Source organism: Anolis sagrei, chromosome 5 (assembly GCF_037176765.1).
Source record: "Anolis sagrei isolate rAnoSag1 chromosome 5, rAnoSag1.mat, whole genome shotgun sequence".
Classification (NCBI taxonomy): Eukaryota; Metazoa; Chordata; class Lepidosauria; order Squamata; family Dactyloidae; genus Anolis; species Anolis sagrei.
The window spans coordinates 147,278,382-147,305,642 of record NC_090025.1 but is presented as its reverse complement, the minus strand read 5'-3'; the positions used below and the strand labels follow the sequence as shown (position 1 = coordinate 147,305,642).

At 40.1% G+C, this 27,261-nt stretch overlaps 1 protein-coding gene across 3 annotated transcripts in view; it reads right to left on the bottom strand.

Moving 5' to 3' along the window:
- The window catches only part of NAV3 (neuron navigator 3), a 619,870-nt gene that overhangs the window by 322,041 nt on the left and 270,568 nt on the right, over positions 1–27,261 (bottom strand). The window lies entirely within an intron of this gene.

Here is a 27,261-nt window from a genome sequence, read left to right as displayed (position 1 = left end):
TTCCTTCTGGTAAAACAATACTGATTATCTGGAGCTAAAAATAAAACAATTTTAAACCGGAACAATATCTTCGGGTGCTGGGGTTTGCTCTAACTAATAAAGTCCTTGACATTGTGGGGACTTGAATGGGCATGCCCTTGGTTTCCCTACCAGTAAATTGCTGCCTGGAGGGAAATCCTACTGCAGTGATGGCAAACCTTTTAGGGACAGAGTGCCCAAACTGGGGGGTAGGGACACTCGAGAGCTAGCAAGTGGGGGGAGGCAAAGCAAGATGGGAGTGAGAAAACAAGTCAGGGGAGCAGGCAAGCAAGAAAGTGGAGGGATGAATGAGCAAGTAGACAAGCAAGCAAGGGGATGGGCAAGCAGGATGAGCAGGGGGCGGGTGATGGCATGTGTGCACCCAAGATAAAGTTGATGAGGTAGTCTAGAGTAGACATTCTGGCCTCAGCTGAACCCACATCATGTTGCTTCTCCCTCTTGTTCCTTTCCAAGTTCAATCCCAATAGGGATATAGATCAAATAAAATGGTGATCATTTAACCCAAATCTTTGTGACTGGTCTAGTTGTCATCTCATGGTTGCTCATGAAAAGAAGTCATGAATGCAGAAGTTTTTGAAAGCCTAGCATACAACTTCTGAAACATTTGTCAATATATCTAAAATACTAAAAAAAAAAAACAGATCTGAAATAGGGGTATAACAATGTTACGCAGTCTTTCCTACACTTTATATAAAAATGCAGCATCCTTTAATAGCTTAAGAAAGTTCTGATGGAACTCCAATATATGGAAGAACATGAAGAGGTAATTATCTGCAAATATGGATTACTTTTCTTTTTATGTTACATTTTTTTCCATTTAACAGGGAAACACAAGCACTTAACATTGGCCAAAGGTTTGCTTTTCCAATTCATCACTTCTCTACAGCCATTTGTTCCCTGTTTTCCCAACCCCTCCTCTATTATTACAATAAGTCAGGGGCTCTGGACAAAGGCTGCAGACTGACTTAACCACATGTCTGCCCTGGAGTTGTTGACTATGGACCTTACAGTATTTCTTGGCACAGTGAGCCATAATCATTTTCAATTTCCTCTCCTTGATTTATTCCTTGTCCTCAGGAGACATGTACGTTAACTGCTATCTAGCACGCACTTATCTTTCTTTATACTAATGGGACAATTCCAATGTCTCTGGCCAATTTGCAATAAATGGCTGAAGCAAACTTCCTCAAAAGAAATGAGTATTGACATCCCCTTTTATTTTTATTTCTACATAGCACTATGATTTTAATCATAAAAAGAACCTCTAGTTTGTTTATTTATTTTAAGAACCTAATCAATTATCCTTCTGTAGTATGATAATAACCACTAAAGCTATGAACCAACATGAATAAAATGCCAGGTGATTAAACTTTTACTTTTTTCACAAAATGTCCCAAAACAGGATAGAAAATTCTAGACTAGTTATTTGACTCAGGCTAAAATTGCTTTATACAAACATACATGCACACAAACATCTAAGTGGAGGCACCCAAAATCATGTCTTTTAGGTGCCTCTACTTGTCAAAAAGGAAAGTCATTCTGTCCTCAAGGGGTGCATCCCAACCTTTTTTTGACCAGGGACAACTTTGACCAGGGACCTCCCTCCATTAGTTCCAAAAGGGTTACAAATCAGTTTTGGGTCAACTTTAGATTCAGTTTGGTTATTTGGGGTGCTGATGCAGAAAACTGCATTGGATAGATCAGATCAGCTCTAGTTTCTGATACAGAACATATGCCAATCAGTAGTCACCATCTGCTCGCCCACAGAAAACCATATTTAATCATCTAGAGCCGTGGACCTTATTTTAGGCCTTGTGACCCACAGGTTGAGAACCACTAATCTACACTGTAACTAAAGGGTAAAGGTAAAAGTTTTCCCCTGACATTAAGTTCAGTTGTGTAAAAAAGGTAAAGGTTTTCCCCTGACATGAAGTCCAGTCGTGTCCGACTCTGGGATGTGGTGCTCATCTCCATTTCTAAGCTGAAGAGCCACCGTTGTCCGTAGACACTTCCAAGGTCATGTGGCCGGCATGACTGCATGGAGCACCGTTACCTTCCCGCCAGAGCAGTACCTATTGATATACTCACATTGCATGTTTTCGAACTTCTAAGTTGGCAGAAGCTGAGGCTGATAGTGGAAGCTCACGCCGCTCCCCGGATTTGAACCTGTGACCTTTCAATCAACAGAGGGTCCCCTCTGCAGAGGTGGGGGACCCATTAAGTTGGTCCACCCCAAGAGGCTTATGGATCCGGATGGATTCCTGACGGCTCTCGGGGAATTTCCCACCTCCTCGGTTGGTGATTCTGTTGATGCCCTGGTCTCTCTCTGGAACAGGGAGATGACTAGGGCAATAGACACGATCGCTCCGGAACGTCCCCTCTCAAGTAGCCGAGCTAAACCAGCTCCTTGGTTCAACGAGGAGTTGGCAGTGATGAAGCGAAAGAAGAGGAAACTAGAGAGCGTGTGGGGTTCAGATCCGAGCGAGCCAAACCGAACATGGTTTGTGTCCTTTTTAAGGGCATATGCCGCGGCAATAAAGGCCGTGAAGAAATCTTTCTTCGCGGCCACTATTGCGTCTGCAAAGAACCGACCGGCTGAGCGGTTTCGAGTTGTCAGAGAACTTTTAAATCCCGTCACTCAAGACGGGAGCCCTGACAACATGGCAGCCCGCTGTGATGCTTTTGCTCGGTTCTTCGCAGACAAAGTTGCTTTGATCCGTTCTGGTCTGGACACCATATTAACGGCAGTAGATGAGGATGTAGCTGGAGCACCTGCTTGTCCGGTTTTATTGGATTCATTTCAATTGGTGAAACCCGAGGATGTGGACAAGATACTTGGAGGAATGAGGCCTACCACATGCATCCTAGACCCCTGTCCATCCTGGCTCGTAAAGGAAGCCAGAGGGGGATTGGCCGAGTGGGTGAAGGTGGTGGTTAATGCCCCCCTTCGGGAAGGCATCTTTCCAGCGAGCTTAAAACAAGCTATAATAAAACCGCTGTTGAAAAACCCATCACTGGACCCCACTCAATTCGACAACTATCGGCCAGTTTCCAATCTCCCCTTTTTGGGCAAAGTCCTGGAACGTGTGGTGGCCTCACAACTCCAGGCATTCTTGGTAGATACGGATTATCTAGATCCGGCACAGTCTGGCTTTAGGCCGGGGCATGATACCGAGACAGCCTTGGTCGTCTTAGTGGATGATCTGCGCCGGGAGTTCGACAGGGGGAGTGTGTCCCTGTTGGTGCTGCTGGACCTCTCAGCGGCCTTCGATACCGTCAACCACGGTATCCTACTGGGACGCCTCGCGGGGATGGGTCTCAGAGGTACTGTTCTGCAGTGGCTCCGGTCATTCCTAGAGGGCCGATCCCAGGTGTTACTGGGGGACACCTGTTCAACCCCACAACCACTGTCTTGTGGGGTTCCTCAGGGCTCAATACTGTCCCCCATGTTGTTCAACATTTACATGAAGCCGCTGGGTGAGATCATCCGGAGTTTCGGAGTACGGTGTCATCTGTACGCGGATGATGTCCAACTCTGTCACTCCTTTCCACCTGCTACTAAGGAGGCTGTTGAGGTCCTGAACCGGTGCTTGGCCGCTGTGACGGTCTGGATGAGGGCGAACAAATTGAAGTTGAATCCAGACAAGACAGAGGTACTCCTGGTGAGTTGCAAGACCGAACAGGGTATAGGGTTACAACCTGTGTTGGATGGGGTCGCACTCCCCTTGAAGACACAGGTTCGCAGTCTGGGTGTGACCCTGGACTCATTGCTGAGCCTGGAACCCCAGGTTTCACCGGTGACCAGGGGAGCATTCGCACAGTTAAAACTCGTGCACCAGCTGCGACCGTACCTTGGGAAGTCTGACTTGGCCACGGTAGTCCACGCTCTGGTTACATCCCGCTTAGACTACTGCAACACTCTCTACGTGGGGTTGCCCTTGAAGACTGCTCGGAAGCTTCAAATGGTCCAACGTGGTTACATCCCGCTTAGACTACTGCAACACTCTCTACGTGGGGTTGCCCTTGAAGACTGCTCGGAAGCTTCAAATGGTCCAACGTTCGGCAGCCAGGTTACTAACAGGAGCGGCTCTCAGGGAGCACACCACTCCTCTGTTGCGCCAGCTCCACTGGCTGCCAATCTGCTACCGGGCACAATTCAAGGTGCTGGCTTTAGCCTATAAAGCCCTAAACGGTTCTGGCCCTACCTACCTCTCTGAACGCATCTCCTCCTATGAACCCACCAGGACATTAAGATCGTATGGGGAGGCCCTGCTCTCGGTCCCGCCCGCATCACAGGCGCGATTGGCAGGGACGAGAGACAGGGCCTTCTCGGTGGTGGCCCCTCGGCTATGGAACGCCCTACCTGTGGACATCAGACAGGCCCCTTCACTGCTGACATTCCGGAGGAAGGTCAAGACTCGGCTTTACGAACAAGCGTTTGGCTAATAATGCAATGAAATACAGTAAGATGGTACAACTGAACATAGGAATTGGTATAAGGATTATGATTACGGATTCTGATTTTGACTTGTTTTGCTGAGGCGCACATTTATGATAATGATTGTTGTGACTTGATGTTTTGTATAATTTGTTTTTAATTGCCTTTTTGATGTTATTGTATTAACCTTTACTATGTAAACTGCTTTTAGTCACCATTTCGGCTGAGAAAGGCGGTATAGAAGTAAAGCCAATAAATAAATAAACAAGCTCAACAGCTCAACACTCACTTTAACCCATTGCGCCACCAGGGGCTCCTACTGTAGAATTTATGTAGTTTGACACCACTTTAAGTGCCATGGCTCAGTGCTTGGAATCACTAGAATTGTAGATCTTTAGTCTTCTTTTCCAACTAGTAGTGGTTACTCACTAAAATACAACTTTCAGTATTCCACAGGATTGATCGATGGCAGTTAAAAAGTGGTGTCAAACTGCAGTGCAGATGCACCCCTTGAGGACAGGGTGGCTTATGTTTTTCACATACTGCAAGCATTAATAGTCAGATGTTGCTTTGGGCTGGTGTGGTAAGAAATGCTTTAACATGGAGTTTGCCTTTGCCTTCTTCTGAAGCTAAGAGAGTGTGACTTGCCCAAATCAACCAGTGGATTTCTATATGTATTTGGACATTCAAAATGGGTCTTAAATGTCATAGTCCAATGCCCAAACTGCTACACCATGATGGCTCTCACTGAAAAAATACTTTGAACTTTTTCACTTTTTCAAACAACTAGGGACACTAGAAATAATGACTAGACTATGTCTCACATCACTTCAGTCCCAGCTGTTATAGCTCATTGAATCTAGTTCATGAAATCACAGCCCGTCTGGTGGGGGAAAGAATGTGTATTTTTTTCTTTCGCTGATATTAGGGAAACCACCTGCTTATGGGAAGCTATCCAGGAACACTAGCCAACATCTGCTGCAGTACTAACCAAATTATAACCTTTAGAACAGTCTTGTCTTGCACTGATATTTCAAAGGGAAAGAAATATTTAGTGCTTACTTAGCAGCTATATTGAGAAGCAATCAGAACTTTAAAGCTAATTCTCATTTTCCTGTAAAGCAATAAAAAACAGATAGCTTAAAACTAAAAATAAATCATTCATAATACCGGAAGACACTTTGAAATGAGTCAAGGTATTTTTTAACAATCAAGAAAGAAAATGGCTCTCCGCTATCTATATTACTATACCGTTTCAACTAATTTTAGAATCTGTTTTCAACAGATTCTCAATTCTAGTTGATTCCCAATTGAATGTTTTTATTACAGTGAAAGTAAAAGCAACAACAAAATATCTGGCAACTCAGTTTGTAATGGAGTAGAACATAAGGAACTAAAATTAAGACAGAAGAAATAGTCCAACTGTGGTCTGCAACTTTTGAAAATAAAGAATCTGCTGGTCACGTTCTGGGTTAAAAGAACTTCTGTTGTGGAGTTACCAAAAAAACAAAATAGATTACTTTTTTATAATGTGCAAATCTGGGGGGGAAATAAGAATATCCTCTGTGATATCACCACACATATAGTTTGGGTGGGCAAGTCAGCAGCGAAATAAGATACTCCTGAGATGAGCCTTCTGCCTCAAGAGCAATCTAGAGATATCTGTAGCCCTCAAACCTTAACACATCCAAGAAATAAATATCCTGTGTTTAAATGTTATATGCCAATGAGACTATGAATTGACTCTGGGAACTAAATTCGACTTTCGAAGATGAAAGGGGTGATTGCAAGTAGAGATGGATAAGAATTTTGATTTAGTGTGGTTTTGAATCACCAATATTTGCAAAATAAGAATGCTGTTCAACTCCACAGTGTGACTCAACTTCTGTATTTGGTGGAAGTTTGCCCAGTGTTATTCCATTTACTCTGATGCTTTGGCAAGAGGATGGCCAGTATCTTTTCACATATGACATAGTGATACAACTGTTGAACGTTAAAAACATCAGAGTACACCCTAACCATATCTACCACAAATCCAACACACACGCATACATAGAGCCCCCACTACTTACCAAAGCACTCCCAGGCATTTCAATCCAGGAAAGGAGTTTTCCAATCAGAAAATTTCCAATGTATTTCTTGTTTTCAAGGTATTCTCCCATGAGTGTAAAATGGCCCAATGAAGCAAAATGCACCAAAACTGGTGTTCATTCCCTTGGAAGGTGTGTCAGAGCATCTGGAGACTGAACAGAATTCTTCAAAGAAACATCTGGAATTATTTGAGACTCTGAAGGACATAAAATTGGCATTGAAGACCACACCTTCAGTACACTTAGAGCATTCATGGACAGGAACAGTTAGTGCTATTCAGCTTCAATATATCCAACACACCCATACCTCAAAGGCTGAATTGATATTTATAAAAGTGTCCACTTTGTGTTGATTTAAGAATATGTGCACAGATGATCAAGAACATATTCCTTCCGAACAAATCACATACCTTAAAGACTACAGATGAAGCTGTCCCTTGCCCAGGGAATGAACTATAACATTAGCTTGTTCAGAATCTTATAATACATCACCTGATCAGGGTACTTTGCATCCTTTTTTGGCATTAGCAACTGGTAAATCAACTCTGAGTTTTAGTTTCAACTGTAAGGGAACTATCCAAGGTGCTGAATCTAATCGAGATATAATTTTCAGGCCCTTGAATAGTTCCTTTAACCCAGGAATGGACAAACTTAGGCTCTCCAATAGGCTGTTAGGAATTGTGGGAGTTGAAGTGCAAAACACCTGGAGGGTCAAAGTTTGCCCATGCCTGGTTTAAACACTTATAATAACCAGAAATGGTTGGAAATCCAGGCAATAGCCTTGGGGACAGATTGATTGTGATCCCTGATGTGTTGGAAAAGAGATGAGTACCATGTCCAAAAGAATTCTTTCAAAACTTTAATGCTATGATTCCACTTTAACTGCCATGGTTCCATCTCTTGGACCCCTGGAATTTTCAGTTTAGAGTAAAAGCATGTAGAAGTCTCTGCCAGAGAGCACCAATGCTTCCTCAACTACAAATCGTAGGATTCTATAGGATACAGCCATGACACTGAAAGCAGAAACATAACACTATAACTGTGCAGTGTGAACTGGTCAAACCACCTCATCGTATCTCCTGCACCCCACACCCCATATTGCCTGGATCCAAGGAAAGGCAATCACATGGGGGGAAGCATGAGTGTGCATGGTGCGCATGGCTTCCCCCATAGACTGTAAGGCAATATGGGACCTATCCTGTGTTACTCTGCCGGCAAAGTGTGCCGGCTCATATGTCTAAACCAATTGTGGGAATGCAAGCTGTGTACTGCCTGTGAACAGCCTTATGTATATGGAAAATACATAATTTTAAATTTATATAGAGTGCTTTCAGCCCAGACACTATCTAGGTTGAAATAATTGACACCTACAATTGGTATTGAGATTTAATTCTTTAGTTTAACCTTTAACTTTTATCTTAAAAGTTTAAAATTCTTTCAATGACCAGCTTATTTTCTATGGCCTCTGGTAAAATTGAAAAGGGTTAATTGCAAGAAGGGTGTTAATATGTTTGGGAAATCTCCCATAAGTTGAAGTCAACTTGATAAGAGTAAACAACTACAAGAACTGGAATTAAAGCTAGGCACAGTTCGGAACATCTGGCACACTTAGCAGGACACCAAGATTTGGTTTTTAACAGTTTAGAGAATGAATATGAATATCTCTTTTGTAGTAATCCTTCCCATTAATTTGTTCAGACAAAACACAAAAGCTCCCCATGGAATCGATTGCTGAAGTCCCTTTAGAGCTGTTCAGCAGTGGAACTCTCTTGCCCTGGAGTGTGGTGGAGGTTCCTTCTTTGGAGGCTTTTAAACAGAGGCTGGATGACCATCTGTTGGGGGTGCTTTGAATGCAATGTTCCTGCTTCTTGGCAGGGGGTTGGACTGGATGGCCCACAAGTTCTCTTCCAACTCTATGATTCTATGATTCTAGGTCCATTTTTTCTCCCACTATGGTTTCATCCTCCAACCTATCTATTTTGCTACACATGATTTGTTTTCTCAGGTATGCTCTCCAATCTAACAGACAGGCATCTGTTGGGGCGTCACTGTTATTAAAAAGCCAAATGAATCCCTCTGAAGATATGGCCCCCTATTTTGCCACTGTACAAACTGCAGCTGTGATTTACTCAATGCTACATTGAAACAGAGGATCTCATATTACTGCCTGCTCTTTGAATTGCAAGAGATGGCATTGACAGACTCATTGGGCCATATTGGTATTCTAACAGTTTTCTGCAAGGTTGATCTAGAGATGTAGATTGTCTTATTTTTTTCAGCATCTAGCTTCTACCTTTGTGGGGTAAGTCATCCCAAATGTAACCTACCCTTGTTTCTTAAAGAGCTTTAAACCCATTAAACCTTCTGGTTTCAAAGCAAAGAATAAAAAGAGCAGGTTTTTTTAGAAGTATATTCATCACAAAAGTGTGGATTATATTCAGTTTAAATTAACTTGACACGCTTCATAATTGGTATCCACAGTAAAGTGTATTCTTAAATCATCTAGAATTTCCTAAACCAATGCTTGCACTTGTGTTGCTACATACGATTCAATCTGCTGTTTCTTAATCATTTCTGGCTGGGAAATTTTGCCCATCTAATAGCTGCAGGATAAGGTAAGAATGTGGGCATGGGATGAATGCTATGATTAAAAGCTCAAGTTACTCTTCTAGTCAAATATCAATATTTATTTCTACAGTGAAATTATTACCTATAATATTTTTTCATTCTGTGAAAGCATTATAAATTATCTTAAGAGAAACCACAGAAATCAGATCTTTTTATGATCGCCACACTTTAAAATAGTGCCCTTGTACATCTGTATCACTTGGATTGTTTTCCTGAATCATACTTATAGTAGCTTTAAAAAAAGATATTTCAGTATAACAGAAAGAGGCTATTATTGAATATTGAATAAATATTTTTCTTTAATCATGAAATAGATACTTTTAGACAGCTGCTGTGAAGGCAAAAAAAAATGCCTACTAAGAATCCATGACTGTTACAGACTTTGATTTATGTTTCCATGCCTTTGGAGAAATGTTCTTCCTTGCTTAACAGATAAAGTGCAAGCAAGCAGCTGGTCACATTGCACAAAATAGCCATAGTGTATTATTCGAAGGGAGAAGGCAAAATACAGTACTAAAATGAGAATCTCCATCATGGAGCTCCAGCTCCATCCACCAGCAGTTGGGAGCTCCTCCCACTAACTCCAACAGTCACTCTGAGGTCAAAGAGTGAAGAAGGGGCAACCAGGAAGACACAATTCCATTGTCTCTCATGCACCAGCAGTTGGGATCCCCACCAACTCCAACTGCCAGTCTGAGGCTACAAAGTGAAGGGGGGCAGCCAAAAAGACACAGCTCAATTATGTGCTTTGAATGTGATTTTCTGCTTCTTGGGAGGGCAGGCATGTAGCCGGGAGGGGGGGCTTGAGGGGCTTCAGCCCCCCTCTGAAATTCTCAGGGTGGTCTGCAAGAAGGCCTTACTGGTACATTATTTAAACTGTTATGTTTATTCATATCATGATCTGATCACCATGCTCAATATATCTCATATGCATGGGGGTATTGAGATAACAATACAAAAGGTTTGCTAGGGTAGATCCTCAACCCCCTGCCCCTCAATCAAAATCCTGGCTATGGGCCTGTGGCAGGGGGTTTGACTGGATGGCCCATGAGGCCTCTTGCAACTCTATTACTCTATGATTCTATGTGTCTCATCCACCAGCAGTTGGGATTGAGCCTTGGAACTGATGGAAAGACATTTGGCTACAGGGTCACAAGGGCAAGCAACCCAAATGACTTTATGGCCAACATTCTTTGAAAGTAGACTGTATAGTCACCCTGTAGGGCCTAGAAATTCCTAGAGATAACGTATTAATCAAATCTGTGTATCGAAACCACAAAAACTTAGCCCACAAATGTGGAGGGTTGACTGGAGCTTATTTACTGCTTAACTCAACAATTATTTGTTTTTAACTGGAAGAACATTTCCTGCAACACAATACCATAGAAGTTTACAAAGCCCACAAGCAAACCAAAATTAAAGTGCTTTGTAATAACTTGTGTTATTGCTAAATGTTTTCGGAAGCAGTGGGAAAAAAGAATGCTACCTGTTTTTTCTTAGAGTGATTTCTGAGTTCAAGTTAGTTTCACATAGGTTTTCACAATATGTAACATGTCTGCAACTATTGTAATTTTGCTTGGAGTATTATGCAGAATATGTTCTCCAAAAATGCAATGCCAGCAAAATATGTTTCACCATTTTGCAAGTGAAGAGAACAACAGCAACAACACAACTACAACAACAAAATGATTGTTCTCATGCATGAGAACAAGAATAACTGCAGTGAATCTGGTGTTTCTGTCTTTGTACTTGGAATGGTAAGAGATGGAATCGGCAGACTTTCATTGAGCTGTATGGCTCCCTGCAACACACCAAAAAAATTAAGGACTTACCTTCCTACTTGATTAATTTTTTAGATGGAACCTCAGTTTATGGGACTAACTTTCACTGAACTTAACCAACTGAAGTGGTGGGGTGAATCAGCATTGTGAAGTGTCAATGCCCTCTAGCATACACATCTAGAGCATTTTTAACCAGGACTCCCTATTCTTATAGCAGTACGTGAGGTTGGATTCAACCATCCACAGCTTGAAAATATGTTTTGAAATAAAAAAATCAAGCCTTGGTTTTGTCATTTTAATAAGAGAAACCATTTTACTATTCCATTGTAAATGGGGCTAGAGCATCAGTGGATTTTGGTATCCACAGGGGGTCTGGGAATCTAATCCCAGTGGATACAAAGGATCCATCATATATCTATGTCTACTGAAGCGCTATAGACTACCAATTCTCTTCTACATATATTTAAATGGACAGGTGACTGCAAAAGGGTGTATGAAAATAGTTTTCTTTCTTAGCGCAGCTTATTGAAGACTAGAACCATATTTTGATTTGAATGAGTAGGATGAGTAGAAGAACCAATAAGAACCATGTAAGTGGCCATAGGGATGAACCAGGAACTATGTATATGTATTTCATAGCAATGAGTAGTAGTCAGTTTGAATAATGAAAACCTGCTAGATCATGTGGTCTTTATCCCTTGTCATGTGGTCTAATGCTATTCTTAGTCAATGTTCAGTTTGGTAAATAGGGCTATTAGTAGCCTGTGTCTTAGCTGAAAGTTGGTGCTAGTTCTTGCCAGCCATTAGATCAACTGTTCTGAAAGAGAAATGTGTAGAGTATTTTCAGTTGGATTGTGACACTGGAGACCAGGATTTAAATCTCACTTGGCCATAAAATGTCCCTGGGCAATGTTGGGAAAGTCACACGCCTTGAGTTGCAGAAAAAAACAAAGTGAGCCATTCGTCCCAAACAAATCTTGTCAAGAAAACAATATGATAGAGTCATCAAAAGTCTAAAACAACTTGAAGCTACATGACAAGAAAAAACAATGAATTCCCCATATATTATTTTTGAAACTTTTTTTCAGGAGCCATTCCTGCAATAGACAAAAGAAGTACTGTTTGAGGTACAAACAGTATGGTACGTAGTCAAGAAGACCACAACCACTGAAAAATAACAACTATTTAGGTACCGGGATCATAGCCAGTGGGGCCATGTTACCCAAGTCTAACAGATTAGATAATGTTTCTTTATGAAGCCTAACAAATCACTGCATGTTAAACCTAAAATGGCATTTTGCCAATCCTGTAAATGGGGGATAAAGTAATCACTAGATGCCCAACCCAATCTTGAGATTTTAAGACCTCGGTGGAACAGTAAGATCTGAACAAAGTGTCTTGTGTATACTCAGCCTTTGATTTGAATTTATGAAATATGGCAAAGAAAAGGAAATGAAACCATATGTGCATTATTAACCAAAGAGTGGAACTCTCTAAAGGCTATTTCAAGCTATTCCATGGGGTGGGGGACTTGAATCAGCTCAACTCCCCCAAACAGAAAACACAAATTAGATATGAAAGATTGCCTTCAGTTATTTGTTTTGTATTATATACATGAAAGTAGCATGTGGGTAACTTTAAGATCTCTAAGACTGACAGAACAACCAGGATGGAGTTGTAACATTATTTTTTATCAATGACACTTTTAAAATCTGTTTGATTTATTTTATTGGATACTTCCCATAGATCTCTAGATAGGGAAAAGGACATAAACATTTTAATAAATAAAATAAATACATAAGTAAATACCTAGTGTTCTTCAAGGTCTTTTCTTCAAATCTTAAAAAATACCTTTTTTTAATTTAAGTGTGATTACTTTAAAAGTAGGCTGTTAACCTCAGTATTGTAAACTAGTTTGAGTATATGAGAGCAAGCATGTGGAGCCTAATTTTGTGCCAAATTAAGTCATATGCTTTTACTTTTCTCCAATGTTGCAGTTTGCAAACACACACATCTTATGCACTAAGAAAGTGAAACATGCAAGGTAGGCCCAACATCAGCATCTTCCATATTTAGGAAACTGGTAGGATGCACTTGTACCGGTCACTTTCCTCTGTAGAACTTTACTATAATTGACCTGAAACGTCTGTTCATCTGGTATGTACTATTATTGGCCTCCCTCACTACTGCCACTGAATAGACTTAACCGGTGATAGTGACATGCTTCATATGGTTCTTCCGCTCTAACCAGTATTTTGCATTTTCTTTGGGGACATGCTATAGCGCAGTAGTAAGAATGACAGCATATGTGCTTTGCATTATTCTGAATACCCACATTCAGATCCCTAATATCTCATGTTGGTCTGGGACAGACTCCCAATTAACACCATCAAAAACTACTGCAGCCTGCATAGCCAATAGCGAGCCAGTCTGTCCATGATATGACTGTTGAAGGCAGGCAGCCACCACAGCATTGCCATCACAGAGTATGACAAAAAGGGCTATTCATATTGTCTAGTTTCCCTATAGCATGCTGATTAATAAACAAGTAAAACCAGCGGTGGTGCCCATGCCATTAAGGCTGGACAAAAGAGCCGAATCAGTTGGAGCCCATTTTTTTAAAAAATGGATCTATGCACAGCCCTATTAAACACTGCAGTAGACCCCTGCAAGTTATAAGGTTAATTCCCAACTCCTGGATGCTTCCAAGAAAGACAGATATCTGTCTGTCACATTTTTAACCTAAAAAGAGACATCTGGAGTGGCAAAGAATGTGAGGGGAGGTTGCATGCATGCTGATGACCCCTTGCCTTAAGTGAAGTGAGAAACGATTTGACAGCTCGGCTATCTTGATGTCTCTTAATATACATCTAGTTAAGCCAAACAATGTTGCTACAAGCCAAGGTTGTGATATGGGCAAACTAATTCATCCAATAGTACCACCGGTTTCATTGAACATAGAATTGGTTCTTATTGCTCTCAAAACCCACCGAGATACAGTGACTAAATCAAATAACCTAAAGATATAGATACAGCAAAAGTGAATCATCATAGAGAAACTGACTCTTAAGAAGCCCATGAGAAGCACCAGCACTATTGGAGAATATTTTTAAAGGATTCACTATTTTGAATGTGTATTAAGACTGCTGGAATATGAAGTATTATTAGCTGCTGAAAAAAATGACTTTGTAGTTTTTAAAATTAATTAGAATAAACAGAAGTTTGAGAGTTCTAACCAAACTTTTAGATTACAGTGCCAAAGAAAAGACTCCCAAATGTTTAAAACATGGAACTTTATCAAAATGCATTATGTGGTCTCTGGGTTTCCTTTAAGTTTCCTCAGCAAATCTGCTTGTATCTCATAATATTCTTTACAAAATGGAATATTTGAAAGGAATGATTTCTAAAATAAGGGTATAGTAAATCAGACACAGATGAGACATGAATACAATTGAAAGAGGTAAATGTAAATGCAAAGTAATGGAGAAAAATGCTTTAAAAAGCAAAAGAAACTGGACTGAAAATCAATATCCTGGGAAGAACAACAAAGAATAAAGGGGTTTTTTCCAATCAAAAACATTAAAGTCGAAGTGGCCTTGAAGAACCCAATCACTATCAAATTATATGTAGAGAGTTGAATTATTGGGAATTTTGTGCCACAGTCTCCCGTATAATCTTTAAAATCCCTGGTTGAACTCTTACCTTCACTTTGAATTCATTGAAAGACAATTGTTCCAGAATGTAACATCAACCACTACCATTCTCCCAAGCGATTAACAATACCAGGTTAATTTACTGAAATGTTCAAGATTTTCTGAAATAACATATATGATGCAATCTGAGATTTAGGAAACTATTATAAAAATGCCACTACTAGTAGTGTGTCTTGGCACCAACAACAGAAAATCCATGTTAACATCCACATCCTTTCAGCATTGGATTTTTTTATACAGAATGATAGGATACTTGCTCATCAGAGGGTTACCTAACTTTAAAGTACAAATCACAGAAAACTCCCACTGGGCTTTGTACTGGTTTTATCAGCTTTTAAACGTAGAGAAGATACCTCTGAGAAGGAAGCAGCAGTAAAGCAGACTGGCAAACTGCCACCACATCCAGAGTGCTACTTAGAATTCAGGAAAGCATGCACATTCACCTGTACTATAATTGGATTGAGTAAATTCAGAAATCTATCTAATCCAACTCTAGTTAGTCTTCTTTCTGGACATGTTTAAAGAGATCGGGGGTTTGAGAGAGGTTTCATTTAGTTTTGCAGGTTTGTACGTGCAGAGTGGTAACAGAACAAGATCAAATTCATAAGCAAAATGCACAACTAGGAACTCAAAGTATCTCAGTGTGGTGCAGGTAAAACTGTTTTAAAGAAACTAGGAATGAAGTAAATCTTCTAAGAACTGGATAAGCAAGAAGATAAAAGCTGTGAGTAGATATGTTGTATAAAAAGGCAAACTTAAGCTTTGATTTTTGTATTTGTTGTTGTTGTTTGGAAGATTTTCAAGTCATGGAAGGTTGAGTCAGTGGATTCAGAATCCATGGTCAAACTATAAACCAGGGGTCCTCAAACTAAGGCCCAGGGGCCAGATATGGCCCTCCAAGGTCATTTACCCGGCCCTCGCTCAGGGTCAACCTAAGTCTGAAACGACTTGACAGCACACAAAAACAACAACAATCCTATCTCATCAGCCAAAAGCAAGCCCACACTTTGCATTGAAATACTAATAAGTTTATATTTGTTATAATTGTTCTTCATTTTAATTATTGTATTGTTTTAAGTGATTTTGCACTACAAATGAGATATGTGCAGTGTGCATAGGAATTCGTTCATGTTTTTTTCAAATTATAATCCGGCCCTCCAACAGTTTGAGGGACTTTGACCTGGCCCTCTGTTTAAAAGGTTTGTGGACCCCTGCTATAAACCCTAGCTATTGTCATCATTTGAAGGCAAAGTAAATACAATTTCACTGAAGAATACATGTTATAATAACGATTTCAACAAGGTTACAAATTCCATCCAAACTTACAATTTTACATGTTAGGGTCTGTGATGAAGATGAAAGGCCCTTTCTGTCCAGCATCTGGGTCAGCAACAGAATTGGAGCAGCAGCCTGACTCTGAAGAAACTAGCTCTGCAGAGCTAATGCAGGAGCATAAGGGTAATATAGAGGGTAAGTTACAGCAGAATCAAGTTACAGCAGAATCAAGAGAGGATGAGCAAGAGTTAAACATCCCAGCTTGGCTGCAGTTGAGAACGAATGTTATTCAGCTGGGGAGGTCTAATTGATTGACCCAAAGAAGAGCCAACAGGTGAGAACATTCAGAAAAGTAGCCTAAAAAAGTTGAGAGTTTAACTGGAAACTGAGAGCAACTTTTATTGAACTGTACAGCCAGAATTCTTGCCTTGGATCTTGACTCTTGTTGGATTGACTTCACTTGCCTTGAACCTTGACTCCTATTGGATTTGACTATGCTTTAGAAGATGGTTTGGATTTGTTGATACTGCTTGGCTTGAACCCTGGACTGAACCCTAACTATTCCTATGCTTTGTTTCTGCTGATACGATTAATGGATATGACCCTGGATTAACTGACATTGTGGCTGGTGAGCAGCTGCTTTTGCAGGAATTCCCTGTATAGGTTTCTGACAGTAAGGTGTTCAAATTGACACCCCTGTATTACACGCATTGACAAAGCACATAGGTGGAAACCTCACTTAAAGTTTATCTTGTAATTTCATGAGAATTCTCTGCTACTGGAATTGTTAATCCTGTTAAGGCTATATAACGTTTTGGGGAAAAAGGCCAAAATACTGGGTTGTTGTAGGTTTTTCGGGATGTATGGCCATGTTCTAGAAGCATTCTCTCCTAACATTTCATCTGCATCTATGACAGACCTCACAACCTCTAAGGATGCCTGCCATAGATGCAGGCAAAACATCAGGAGATAATGCTTCTAGAACATGGCCATACAGCCTGCAAAATCTACAACAACCCAGTGATTCCGGTCATGAAAGCCTTTGACAATGTATGGCCAAAATAATCCTGAATTATCAGCTGTCTATGGTATATACTGTATTTTGGAAGACTGCTCAGGTTGTCTAAAGCTTTTCCATTCCAGTTTACTAGAGATCCCATCCTTCCATTTAACTTTCCTTAGAAAAAATAATTAAAAATAAGCATGAAATAAATATGTATGTTATTACAGTGGCGGGTTCAGTATTATAATGACATCCTCACAATAGGCAGCAAACAATCCGTGTGACAATAAAGTACAAAAGCGTATCCATGGAATAAATACTAATGGTTTCTAGATAGTCAAGTTCGACCGTCTTCTCGGCGCTCCGCCAGGGCCGTGGCCCTTGTTACGACTTTTACTTCCTCTAGATAGTCAAGTTCGATCCGTCATTATGGTCCACACGTGCATAATGGTCCACCAAGTGTAGTTAAATACGTACTCATGGTTTCATCTACCAAAATATGACAAAGTATGTCCTTTCTAGCTTCTCCAGTGCAATATTATGGTATTCTTGAGCCACATGTCCTTCATTTCAATAGTTTGAAGTGGTTTTGCCTATCAATACAAAATCTGAAAATGTATCCCTGTAGCTACTGTGGTTGTACTGTACTACTTCACTGTATTCTATTGATTGGCATGCATCTTAATTTTAAGAAAAGGCTTTCCTACAGTTTTAGAAAACAAGACTCAACAATTAATGCCACATACAAACATCAAGACTGTAACTAATTTTCAAAAATCAGTTGATAGTAAACCATGTATTGCATTTCTCTAGCAAAAGAATTATACCTTGCCCTCTAACTTCTGAGTCTCCTCTTGGCCTAACTCAGTCTCCCCAGATTTCTTGCGCTAGCAAACTGTTGATCAGCCAGGACATCTTTCTCCAATCTGTGCAAGTTTATATAAGATCTCATCACATGGATGTTTCCTCTATTTTTTCTCTTTTTTCACATGCTGGCAAAATGGAGCGTCACGGAGACCATCCCATGATGCACAGCCACTTCCAGTCACCTGTAGAAATCTTTCATGCTAGCATGCTAAAATAGAGAAAAGTCTCCATTCTCAAGAGTTGGGTATTACCCAACTCCTGATTTCAGAAAGTGGAGAAAAGTGAGAAGAAGACAGCAAAAGGTTGTGGGATAGCTGGCCATCCCCAAAGTTGAACCTTTCCAGGAGAGAACGGGTAAGACGGTTTCCCTACTATTCTCAATGCTTTCCTCAATTTCCCTCCTGCCCATTCAATTAAGTCCTATTCTTAAGGACCTCACAACCTCTGAGGATGCCTGCCATAGATACAATTAAGACCTCACAACCTCTGAGGATGCCTGCCATAGATGCAGGCAAAACATCAGGAGAGAATGCTTCTAGAGCATGGCCATACAGCCTGAAAAACCTACAACAACCCAGTGATTCCAACCATGAAAGCCTTCAACAATACATAGTCCCAATCTTGTTTGCTAACCATGATATTTTCCAGCTTCCTAAGAGGAAGAGAAAATGATGAAGACAGGAATATGTAGGAAGAAGTAGCAAAGACAGACGCTGAGTATTTTTTAAAAAGAACATAGTATGATGCTCATATCCACTGAAGATATATTCTAAGTTCCTCCTTGATACCGCAAACCATTGATAATAGCGAACTTTGGTTAAAATTGCACTGAGAAGCATACCTAGAGAAAAACACAAATATTTCCAAGGAAATATTTTTTGAGTGTGGGTAAGTGAAACTGTGGCTTTTGAGTTCACTTGTAAAGAGGTCATACTATAGTTACAAAATCTTACCTTCCAAGTTCTGCCTACCCTTAGCTTGATGTCTAAAAATACTGATTCAGATCCTTGAACTATCGTGCAGACAATAAAATGATGGAAAAACATCTGGCAGAAATGACCGCCACTACTGCCAGTGAGAAAATTCAAAGACTGAATGCTGTCATAAAAAATTGCTCAATCTGGATATCACAAAAGAGCACTTTGTTCATCAACAATTATCCTAAAACCAGTAAAAATGTAAGCTTTGTTACTGATTAGTTCAACTGAGTCAGGGAATTTGACTTTAACCTAAGTTCTCAAATTACTACATATCCATCAAATGCTAATCTCATAATAATAGTAGTCAGAAGCAACCATAAATTAAAATAAAAACCCTAACATAATCTGCTGCTATGGGTGAACATTTCCTGGAAGAATCCAACTCTATTTGATGACCTTTCTTCAAAATTCATCCAGGCTCAACTTCCATGTGTGCTTCTAACAATTCTGGTTTGTCGAAAGCTTCTACCGTACTTGGTTATCATCACTGTTTCATCCAAAAGGTTTTTTTTTTACTAAAATAAACCATATAAAACCCAGAAATAATAATATGAATTATTCTGAAACTCAGGGCAAAGAGGTTATTGGGATATCTACAACTCAAAACATTTTTAAAATAATTCCTCTGAAAGCTAATATATTATTTAAATTTTAAAAACTGTGTCTTATATCACATTTCAGAAATCTCAACAATTTTTAAATTGCATTAATCAGGAATTAATTGTATGTATATTGCATTTCTTCTTCCCTTCCCCAAAACTAAAAATCTGGATGATGAATTGGGGATTACAGTTCTGAAAGAAAATAAAGTGATTGGCTTTGGAAGAACTATGAGGAAAGTTTACTGTATTCATCATCACTTTAATCAGTTGGCAGCAGTAATAAAAATACTGATTTCTGAGAATATTCAGTTTCCTCTTTGTGTATAAACCCTGAAACACAGGTTTCCACTTCTAGGCTCTTGAAAAAACCAAACCCATTATCTTCAATGTCAGCAGAAAAAGCCACAATCTAAATTAAGTTAAAATTAAAATACTTAGCACTAGAAATAAAAGCTAACAAAAAGCTGAATTACTTTTAAAAATAAATTGGTTGTGGTAGGCAGAAGGCACCTTGGCATTGCAGATGTCACTTAATGTGATTCAGAGACAAGGTCTTAACTGTATTAGTAAAATCCTTGGGGAATAGGTCAGTTGCCAGCAACTGCCAAGTGTAACTTGGATTTATAGTGCCACATTTCTAGAGTTTCAAGGACTATGTAGAATTTCTATTATGTCAACAAAATGTAAATAAAGGGGCATCATGGGGGGATTCATTTCTCACATTTAAATGGGATTCAGCCTAATCTTCTTACTCTTCAGAAATTGTGGTTGTTATGGGATCCTGAACACACATTGTCGAAAGACAATGGTTGAAGGGAGCCTTGCCTTGCTAAATGTTACTGAATTCCTAAAATTCCTGACTTTTTCTGGTAATGACAGAAATTGCAATCCAATAACATTTGGAAAGTGCAGATAAGTTATGCCTGCCCTTTCTCATGTGATGATGGTATCCGAACTTTCTCTTGATCAATAAGGACAAGTCAGTTGCATGGGCACTACTTCTAGATAATGAAGGGTAGATTTAGAGACCAGCATGGCACAGAATCTTCTTAAGGGGCTTGATCAGGCAGCAGTATTGAAAGGGTTTCTTAAGAGAGGAACTGGGTGCTGATCATGCCTTCCAGTCCTCCTTCACTCATTTTCATTCGTTCTGCTCTCATAAGACTTTCAGTGCTTCCACTTACTTCCGGATGCAATGGCAGTAGCAAGGAACAATTTATCTGCTGCCACTGTTGCTACGGAGTAGGCTTTCATCTACACTGTAGCCCGTGCTCAGTCAGATTCACTTTGAGTTCTCCAACATTGCTCTAGGCTCCATCTCACTTGCTTCATTGCTGTCAACTCCTTGTAAAATCAAAGGGGTTGGTTTGGCTCTGCTCCGTGAGATGGGAGCAAATGTGTCCACCACCCTGACCATTTCCTCATTCCAGAAGTCAGCCAGACCTTCAACAGAATTGCCTGCCAAGTGACAGGAAAATCTCCAAGAGCCATCAGGAACCCATCCAGATCCATAAGCCTTTTGGGGCAGACCACCTTAATTAGTCCCCCACCCCTGCAGAAGTTTGAAGTTCCAGCCAGTCTAAACCTGACCAGTTAGTGATTGGTCCATGACAATGGAACTGTGGTAAGTTCCTCTACACCCCAATCACCATCATCCCATCCCGCACAGAAAACAGGGTTCAAAGTGTGTCCCACATCATGGGTAAGACAAGCCATCACCTGGGACAGACCCATGGTTGTCATGGAGGCAATGAAGTCCTGAGCCACTTCTGCCAGCATGGATGTTGAAGCACTATTAGTTATTGAGACTACAACCCAGAGACCACCCCAGCTAACTCAGGAAGGGAGACTGTTGAGCAGCGGGGTGAGTGGTACACCAGCAAAATCCCTATTCTGTCCCAGTTACCCACCTTTAGGTAAATACACTCGAATGCTGTTGATTATGGAATGGGGAACCTGGTCAGTGGGATGGAATCACAACAGACAATTGCAACGCCTTCCCATCCCACAGGCCTCACCTGCTGCTACATAGAGAATCTTGGTGGGCAGAGCTTAGAGAGATTACTCCCCCACCCCAGTCTCATTCAGCCAGATGTCGATGTTACACAGCAGGTCAACATGCTCATCCAGGATCAATTCCTGAATGGAAGTTTTTTGTTTACTGACCTGGCAATCCGTTAACTGTTCTGTAGTTGTGTGATGCCCCCATGCAGATACAACAACAGGAAGTCATCTGATAGCTGCCATAACTCCCTGTAAATCTGACAAACCAGCTCCTTTTTGCAGAAATGGTTTTATGAACACGCAATTCCCCCTTTCCTCCTTATTTCATATTGAAAGTTTCTTTAGTAACATCAGCATTGGGAGAATTGTGAGAGAGGGCTGGAGACTAGTAACACTAAACTGAGAGGTGTTTCTGGTTGTACTCAATATGGGCATGCTTTAAACTTACAAAATCTTGTCTACATTTCTAGTTGGCACATTGAGGTCTCCCAGCCACATCAGGTTGCAAAATAATGTTTTAAGAAGGTGAGCACACAACTGTTGGACAAAATGCCTCTTTGGTTAAATCCTCAGGTTTTCATTTCTAGAATCACTTGCATACAAATCAATTCACTTCTATTTCATCCCAACCATGCTTACCTAATTAAACAACTGGAAGTCAGAAATCTCTTGATAATCTACAGTAAATCTTGAAGATCTAGCAATAGATCTGATCTATATTACACTTAGACTTCTCTTGATTTTAGGTACTGAAACAGTTATCATTAGTGCAGACTCTGGTATTCATAAAGAAAACAGCAATTCTATTAGCTCCCATAACCTCCAAGTGTTGTGAATCTGGCCATTACTTGAGCTCTATGGCATGATTCAAAAGGCCACTCAAAATATTGGTTGTCTTCCCGGGTAATTCAAAAGCTAACAAAAGCTTAAATAAACATGGAGTCTCTGGAACTGTTTTAAGATGTAGGAGATCAACATTGGCATGCAGGGTGTAATCAGTTGAACCTACTCGCAGGTAGCTGAAGGAGGCAAATTACTTTTCTCATCCATTATTACTGAAGCATCCTTAAACCCTCTTACAAGCATAAAGTTTACTTAGAAGTTCCCTGTATGTGCTCTGTGTATTCAAAAGTAAATTTTCATAAGACAGGTGTCATGAAGCCTTTATTATTCCTGGCGCAGGCTTCAGCCCCCCCCCCCCCCCGAAATTCTCATGGTGGTTCACGAAAAGGCCTTACTGGTGCATTATTTAAACTGTTATGTTTATTAATATCATGATTTGATCACCATTCTCAATATATCCCATATGTATGGGGGTATTGGGGTAATGATACAAAAGGTTTGCTAGGCTAGACCCTCTTTCACTCAGACTCAGCCCCCCCCCCCAAAACTCAGCCCCCCCGAAACCCCCCCTGAAAATTTTTTAGCCCCCCCGAAACGAAATCCTGGCTACAGGCCTGTCCTGGCGGATTATTTCTGTGTTATTGATGCCTCCATTACTCCCAGTCAGCCACAAAGCTCTATGTGAGCTTCTGGCCATTGACAGTGCTTCTACTAATGCCAAACAGGGTGCCCATGAGGCCAGCAAAAAGGGTCCAGCAATCTTCTCTCCTTCTGGCTGGTCACATGAATGCCCCATGATAACATCAACAGAGGTGCCTGTGATGGCCTGTCATGAATGGAGCTCCATGGCTGGTGAGGAGTGGTGTCAGTGACAAAATAAAAGGAAAAGCAACAGTCCAGTGGAGCCAGTGCTACCTTAGCTCAGTTGGACACCCATGTGGTGCCACAGCAGGTTGAGTATAGTGTCTTTGGCTGCCTCCAACTTTAGTGGTCAGTATAGAATTGTCCTATGTTAAAAAATTCCAAACATTATGCTTTCTTTCATATGCAGAGATTTATGAGCATTTTGTGTACCTAGAAATTCCTTCATGGGGTCATTGTTGTTTATTCCCAAGTAAGTGCCCTTTGTAAGCTGTAGGATCAACAATAACAGTGATCTTAACATTACTTAGTATGTGATCATATAGTACACTTATAGTTGATAATTCCCAAGGGACATAACTTCATAAGAGTTCAAGTGGTCTAATTTTGCCAAATTATTTCTGGATGTGATCTTGGAATCCCTTGCTACTTGAAAGACAGGACTGATCCCTGCGTTTCTATTTAATGTGTGCATTTTCTTGTCAAAATAAATTGTGATTGTGTTTGGCTCTTGTATGGTTATATTTGTTGAAGAGTGGGTAGATTTATCAGTCTTCTGAAGGAATCCCCTTGAAGGATCTTAGAGACAGTGTCCATTAGCAGTTTATAAGCTCATATGCTGTCTTAACTACCAGTGGTGTCAGTGGCAAATTTTCTTTTTAAAACAATCACTTCTTTTCTCTCAAGAAGAGTTGCTATGGTCCTTTGACTCTCTTACCTTAGTGTCCTGAAGAATAATTATTCCTTCTGTCAAAATTTCAATCTCCATGAATGTGTAAAACATGCCACACATATTTTTTTTGCTGAGATGTAGCTGTGGGTTTTCTGATTGCATTTCTCTATTCACATCTAATTGATTTTCTTTGGCCCAAGAGCCACATTTTAAGTGGCATAATTCTAGAAGACATCCATATTTGCTGAGCCGTATTCCCTAAAGCAGGGGTCCTCAAACTTTTTAAACAGAGGGCCAGGTCACAGTCCTTCAAACTGTTGGAGGACCGTATTATAATTTGAAAAAAATGAATGAATTCCTATGCACACTGCACATATCTTATTTGTGGTGCAAAAATACTTTAAAACAATACAATAATTAAAATGAAGAACAATTTTAACAAATATAAGCTTATTAGTATTTCAGTGGGAAGTGTGGGCCTGCTTTTGGCCGATGAGATAGGATTGTTGTTGTGTGCTCTCAAGTCATTTCAGACTTAGGTTGACATGAGTGAGGGCTGGGTAAATGACCTTGGGGGCCATATCTGGCCCTTGGGCCATAGTTTGAGGACCCCTGCCCTAAAGGGAAAAAGACCATGTGTGATAGAAAAGTTTGGATAGGATTTGCATGTGAAAGAAAAGCATCCAGAGAAGTTCCTCGTTGATTAACAGCAGATTAAACAGTCATCTTGATCTTCCTAGCAGATGAATTGGGCAATTGGTACTGACTGGTGGGCAGATAAACTGAGAATTTACATTCATGGCTCTGCAATGTGAAAATCCCACCTCTTGTGATTTCTTTTACCAGGGTTGGGGTATCCTTTATATATTATCCTTTATTTGTTTTTTCTTGTTTTCCTGTTCCCCTTTGGCACTGTGGTACAAGGATTGCACTTGTTGTCTATTAAATACTTCAGAGCAAATCATGAGTAAAATGATAGCCACTTAAAGAAAGCACATTCTTGAAGAAAGTACAAAATAAGAGGATTTTACTATGTTTTCCATGTTCAGAAGCAACATCAGCTAGAACAGTGGTTCTCAAACTTCCAAATGCCGTAACCCTTTAATACAGTTCCTCATGTTGTGGTGACCCTCAGTCATAAAATTATTTTCATTGCTACTTCATAACTTCATGCCTTAGGACTGTCCACGTTTGTGTGACGATGTTGTTCTTCAGACTACAGGGTGTCCTTGAGTTACAAATGACCCCAAGACAACAGGGAAAGAGATGAATCGATCCTTCAGAAGAATTTCAATCCTGAAAGGGTTATCAAGAGGAAAAGAGTCTGCACTGATGCTTTATCTCCAATCCTTGTATCCATTTTTTTTCAAAATCCAACTCTCACAGGGAAGGACATTTGCTTGGGGATTGCCTGTGTTTGCTTAAGGGGAGGGATGAATTTGCAAAGACTTGAACAGGGATGTGAATGAGGAGGTCTCTTCTTTAGATGGAAGCTGCTCTGATATGACTTCGAACCAAGCCTGGCTTTTAGAAATCCTAGGCCAAAACTATAATTGTGTTGTCCCCCTTGCCTTCCTCTGAACTGAGAAAGAAATATAGGAGAGAAGGGACCACAACTTCCCTAAACCGAAGAGAGATTGTGAATTTCCCCCTTGTGTCCCTCCACTAGCTTTCTAATCAAGAAGAGATTTCTGTAAGTAAACTGGAAAGGAAGCTGATTTTTAGTTTTTTTATATATATATACAAGATCAGAGGTCTCAAAATCTGCTTCAAAAGACTGTACTGTAATTTGGAACAATGTGGGAATTGATCTAAGGAGGAATCCAAACTATGAAGGGAAGATGATGAAAGAAGCATCTGTTAGACTAAAGAAATTTCGATCATGGAGGCATTTTGCAATGTAACTTTAAGAATCACATGTTTCAATGTTTGAAAAGTCTACATATGAAGAACAAACCTGTAATTCTTATTGCAATGTATCAAAAACTCAAGAATTTGACTGTATGTATATGTTCTGTGTTCAGAAATTCTAAACTTCAAAACTAAGTACATTTACATGAAAAGTAACAGCACTGCAACCAAATAGATTCTACATGTGTAGAGTCCATAGCATGATATGATTGTCAATTAGAAAGATCTGATCCATTACAGTACTAAATTTAGAAAAACAAATAGGAACGAATGAACAATGACATGCCAAAACTGAGGGATATATTTTGTAGTTTGTATTGACAATTTATTTGGCCTCCAAAATGGATACAGTTGACTCTATATATCCATGGATTCTGCATCAAGAGATTCAATCATCCACAGCTTGAAAATATATATTTGACTGCTCCAAAAAAACAAAGCACAATTTGACTCTGGGACACAATTTGACTCTGCCATAATGGGACTTGAAGAATCCATTGATTCCAGTATCCATGTTAGGTAGGATTTGTATTTCTTCTTTTATGTCGACACATGGGCATGCTGGAACCAAACTCCAGCAGGTACCAAGAGCCCACTGCATATATTTTCTTGAATTCTTACAATTCCTTCTATTTATGCAGAGGGGAATGGAATTCAAACAACTTTGATCGTTTGTAGAATATATATCCTACCTAACTCCCAGACTGGAAGTTAGTTGTACATAGAATTCAGCTGGCTTCACATAATTTCTCATCCTATTCTGTGGGCAGAGAAAGTGACCAAATTTCTCTAGAGACTGTCAAAATTCTACCAAAGCTTCTCAGAGGAACGGCTAATGATTAGTAATGTCAGGAACTTTGCCTTTTCCACTTTTCTTTCTTTTTCTTCTGTTTTTGCAAGTTCCAGGTGCAACAATAGCATTTGAATCCTCATAGCACTCTGCTGTCACTTTGGGGCATTTGGGGTCTCCCAAACATTGCAGAATAGTTGAAGGAAATCCTAGTAGTGACCTATTCTTTTGTGGCAGAAGGGATAAAAAGAAAAATCATATGCATTGACTTGGAAAAGAGCTTCCAAGAATTTCAGCTCAGCTCTCAATTAAATAAATCATTAAAAATGTCTGCAGAGAGATTTCTCTATTGAGCTTTGGCAGTGAAAGGAAAGGACTTTCACAATACAGGTAGAGCCAAGTACAATTTACCACTGCTGTGGAATTTGAATAAAGCACAGAAGTCTTTTCCATAAAACTGAAACCACAGCACATCACAAGCAAAGGAGTTGCCGCTTAGCTTCAGTGTCATAAGGGAGGCTGTTTCATGTTTTACACCAAAGGGATGCACTCTGCCAAGTTTAAATTAAGAACAAAAGCCAAAGTTATATAGTGCATCACTTGTGGATTTGGCAACCGGAGAAAAACTATTGCCTCAAAGCAAACTCATACCTTTTATGGAAAACAAATATTGACCACAGTTGGCACAGAGAAAACTGCATGGACAAACAGAAATGCTAAAAAAAAAAAAAACAAATCAAAATTACATAGGAAGCTGACACCC